Source organism: Procambarus clarkii, chromosome 54 (assembly GCF_040958095.1).
Source record: "Procambarus clarkii isolate CNS0578487 chromosome 54, FALCON_Pclarkii_2.0, whole genome shotgun sequence".
NCBI lineage: Eukaryota > Metazoa > Arthropoda > Malacostraca > Decapoda > Cambaridae > Procambarus > Procambarus clarkii.
Window position 1 is genome coordinate 27,226,828 of NC_091203.1, and position 5,084 is coordinate 27,231,911.

Genomic DNA, 5,084 nt, shown 5'->3' on the forward strand with positions numbered 1-5,084 from the left:
GTAACTTGTCCTGGTCACGTGGTCCACACGAGGCAGAGTTGCATTGGGCGCCGATTCTAACATCGAATCGGAATTATCATTACCGTGTAATTTATTCCACACTCAAGGTCATCGTTTATAGTGGGGATCAAGCCCCTAGGTTGATTAATTAGCGTGATCGATCCAGACCTCGATCATTGCTCTTGTATTACTGGTCTGGTGGTGGCAGCAGAGGTGACTCTAGGGTTTTGTTCAGAGCTTAGGTCACGTCATACTGGGTGTAGAATCCTAAGTCGGTCAATCGTCTTAGGACCACGTGGCGTGGAGTTGGCTTTGGTAAAAGTTTTGGAGTCCCTTGGTTTAGAAATAAAAGTAAGAATACGGGTAGAGGGAGTAGAAAGAAGGAAGTAAAGAGAGAGGAACCCTAACCCGTGTTACAGCGGGACCAAAGAGCCAAAGCTCAACCCCCGCAAGCACAAATAGGTGAGTACAAATAGGTGAGTACATACACACACACACACACACACACACACACACACACACACACACACACACACATCCTCATCAGAGCAGCACCTGAGCAGCACCTGTTTAAAACAAGCACCAAGCTTGATGATGAATAATTTGCCGAAAAGAAAGCGGGCTGGGACTGATTTTCTTACTTCTAAAACGCCCCAAAATTGGATATAAAGGAGTCGTAAATATGTAGGCGTTTGCGGAGGGCTATAATTTGAAGGCGACTTATCATAGCCTAACCTGGTTGATTAGACGAGATAAACTCCCCCGCGCTGGGGCTTATCCTCTCTTTATTAACTTTAATTATCCACGGTGTCATTAATTAATTCAGCAATCGTCCCATTTATTGCTAAACACCGTCATACATAGAGGAAGGATGCCATAATTTCCTCCCCTCAGTCCAAGACAAGTTCACACCAACCCCGCTTGCACGACGCGTAATGTAAACAAACAAATCCGGTGCGGTTCTTGAGAGTAATCCGGATTGAGGAGATGCCCGCGTTGCAGAGGCGGAGAGATGATCGGTTGCGATCCATTCCTGGAGTGCCGGATATAGTATAAAGCCGGATTAAAGAGTCGAGACCCCCGAGAGAAGACGAATTAAGGCGGTATCAGGAAATAGCTGCAATTATACGGCCGTGTCCGATCTCTCCAACACGGCCGTGGTTTCAACGAAGCATGAGGGAAATCGACTTGAGAATGGTCCAGGACGGACCGAAACGTCGTCGTCCCTTCAAACTTCTAGTGTGTGGTCTGGTCAACATGATGGAAACTTGTTGGAGGTAGAAGAATGGGACGCCAAACAATGGCTCTATTTCTCACCGCTTCAACTTGACCCATAACCCATATGGTTATATATATGGGTTTTATACCCCATATTACCCATATGGAGAGTTAAATGAAGAAATTTACAATATAAACACGTATAAGTTTTGTTTTTCATTTTTGCCCAATTAATGAAACTAAATTACTGGGTACACACCCACTCGCACTGTGGATTTAGACAGTCAAGATAGCCACAAGTACCCAAAAAAGAGGCAAGAACACTATTTAGAGTCATAAATTGGTTCCCTCAACTTTGGTATAGAAATTGACATAGATCTCATAAGCCCTATTTTCTGATACGTCATTTTTATTACGTTTTCACCTCATAATTCGGTCGTGAGTGTACCTGAATTAATTTGTGAGAGTGAACTGATGACTGACTTGTTATGCATAAGAAATGAAGACTGAATAACATGTAAAAAAAAAAATAGGTACAAGGTATTTCAAAATGTAACAATTTTAGGAAAAATGTTTTTCAAAATATTTTTTTTTAGGAAATTAAGAAAAAATTAAAAAGAAAGGAAAGGAAAAGGAATTTAAAACTGAATAACATGTTAAAAAAATAGGAATAAGGTATTACCAAATTAACAATTTTAGGAAAAATGTCTTTCAAAGTGAACAATTTTAGGAAAAATGTATTTCAAAGTGAACAATTTTAGGAAAAATGTATTTCAAAGTGAACAATTTTAGGAAAAATGTGTAACATTTATAATTAAAATGTTCACTTAAGACGAGTGAACAGAACAGAGACGAGACACAAGCTGTTGAGTTAGTCAGAAGTGTGTCTGTGTACAGAGTTAGATGATAGTGTGGTAGTGAGGCTCAGGTCGACCATAGTGTGGTAGTGTGGCTCAGGTCGACCATATAATGTGGTAGTGTGGCCCAGGTCGACCATATAGTGTGGTAGTGTGGCTCAGGTCGACCATAGTTTGGTAGTGTGGCTCAGGTCGACCATAGTGTGGTAGTGTGGCTCAGGTCGACCATATAGTGTGGTAGTGTGGCTCAGGTCGACCATAGTGTGGTAGTGTGGGTCAGGTCGACCATAGTGTGGTAGTGTGGGTCAGGTCGACCAGATAGTGTGGTAGTGTGGGGTCAGGTCGACCATATAGTGTGGTAGTGTGGGTCAGGTCGACCATAGTGTGGTAGTGTGGGGTCAGGTCGACCATATAGTGTGGTAGTGGGGCTCAGGTCGACCTTATAGTGTGGTAGTGTGGCTCAGGTCGACCTTATAGTGTGGTAATGTGGGTCAGGTCGACCATATAGTGTGGTAGTGTGGTCAGGTCGACCATATAGTGTGGTAGTGGGGCTCAGGTCGACCTTATAGTGTGGTAGTGTGGCTCAGGTCGACCTTATAGTGTGGTAATGTGGGTCAGGTCGACCATATAGTGTGGTAGTGTGGGGTCAGGTCGACCTTATAGTGAGGTAGTGTGGGTCAGGTCGACCTTATAGTGTGGTAGTGTGGCTCAGGTCGACCTTATAGTGTGGTAATGTGGCTCAGGTCGACCATAGTGTGGTAGTGTGGGTCAGGTCGACCTTATAGTGAGGTAGTGTGGGTCAGGTCGACCTTATAGTGTGGTAGTGTGGCTCAGGTCGACCTTATAGTGTGGTAATGTGGCTCAGGTCGACCATAGTGTGGGGTCAGGTCGACCTTATAGTGAGGTAGTGTGGCTCAGGTCGATCATATAGTGTGGTAGTGTGGCTCAGGTCGACCATATAGTGTGGTAGTGTGGCTCAGGTCGACCATATAGTGTGGTAGTGTGGCTCAGGTCGACCATATAGTGTGGCTCAGGTCGACCTTATAGTGTGGTAGTGTGGGGTCAGGTCGACCATATAGTGTGGTAGTGTGGCTCAGGTCGACCATATAGTGTGGCTCAGGTCGACCTTATAGTGTGGTAGTGTGGGGTCAGGTCGACCATATAGTGTGGTAGTGTGGGTCAGGTCGACCATAGTGTGGTAGTGTGGGGTCAGGTCGACCATATAGTGTGGTAGTGTGGTCAGGTCGACCATATAGTGTGGTAGTGGGGCTCAGGTCGACCTTATAGTGTGGTAGTGTGGCTCAGGTCGACCTTATAGTGTGGTAGTATGGCTCAGGTCGGCCTTATAGTGTGGTAATGTGGGGTCAGGTCGACCTTATAGTGTGGTAGTGTGGGGTCAGGTCGACCATAGTGTGGTAGTGTGGGGTCAGGTCGACCATAGTGTGGTAGTGTGAGTTATATCGACCATATAGTGTGGTAGTGTGAGTTTAATCGACCATATAGTGTGGTAGTGTGAGTTTAATCGACCATATAGTGTGGTAGTGTGAGTTATATCGACTATATAGTGTGGTAGTGTGAGTTATATCGACCATATAGTGTGGTAGTGTGAGTTTAATCGACCATATAGTGTGGTAGTGTGAGTTTAATCGACCATATAGTGTGGTAGTGTGAGTTTAATCGACCATATAGTGTGGTAGTGTGAGTTTAATCGACCATATAGTGTGGTAGTGTGAGTTATATCGACCATATAGTGTGGTAGTGTGAGTTATATCGACCATATAGTGTGGTAGTGTGAGTTATATCGACCATATAAAGCGGTATTCACGGTTCTGAATGATTCCTTACACAAGTTTCTAATGGCAGTTCTTATGTTGGCCAATCTTGCATATGCCGCTGATGATATCCGTTTGATATCCATGTGTGTATTGATTATTTACATTTACTATTTGTGTCTGCAGAATCGAGCTATTAGCTCTTGGAACCCGCCTCTCTAACCAATCTATTTTTCCTCTATTATATTTACTACATATATACCTCTCTAACACACCCACACACACACACACACACACACACACACACATACATCCTCAGGAAGCAGCCCGTAGAAATGTGTGTGTGTGTGTGTGTGTGTGTGTGTGTGTGTGTGTGTGTGTGTGTGTGTGTGTGTGTGTGTGTGTGTGTGTGTGTGTGTGTGTGTTTACTAGTTGTTTTTGCGGGGGTTGAGCTTTGCTCGTTCGGCCCGCCTCTCAACTGTCAATCAACTGTTTACAAACTACTTTTTTTTCACACCACACACACACACACCCCAGAAAGCAGCCCGTGACAGCTGACCAACTCCCAGGTACCCATTTACTGCTAGGTAACAGGGGCACTTGTGAAAGAAACTTTGCCCATTTGTTTCTGCCTCGTGCGGGAATCGAACCCGCGCCACAGAATTACGAGTCCTGCGCGCTATCCACCAGACTACGAGGCCCCCAATGTGTGTGTGTGCGCCTCATCCTGCAGGCCTAGGTTGCCTGGCCATGACCTCACTTTACAAACAAGCGCCGTGACCCGCAGTCATTATATCGCAGAGGTTAATTACCTAGCCAGTGGTGGTGTATGTGGCCAGGTGTTGCGTGCTGGGAGGCTGTGTGTACAGGTGTGTGTGTGTGTGTGTGTGTGTGTGTGTGTGTGTGTGTGTGTGTGTGTGTGTGTGTGTGTGTGTGTGTGTGTGTGTGTGTGTGTGTGTATTCACCTAGTTGTGTTTGCGGGGGTTGAGCTTTGCTCTTTCGGCCCGCCTCTCAACTGTCAATCAACTGTTTACTAACTACACTAACTACTTTTTTTTCACACCACACACACACACACACACACACACACACACACACACACACACACACACACACACACACACACACACACACACACACACACACACACACACACACACACGCACACACACCAGGAAGCAGCCCGTAACAGCTGTCTAATTCCTAGGCACCTATTTACTGCTAGGTAACAGGGGCA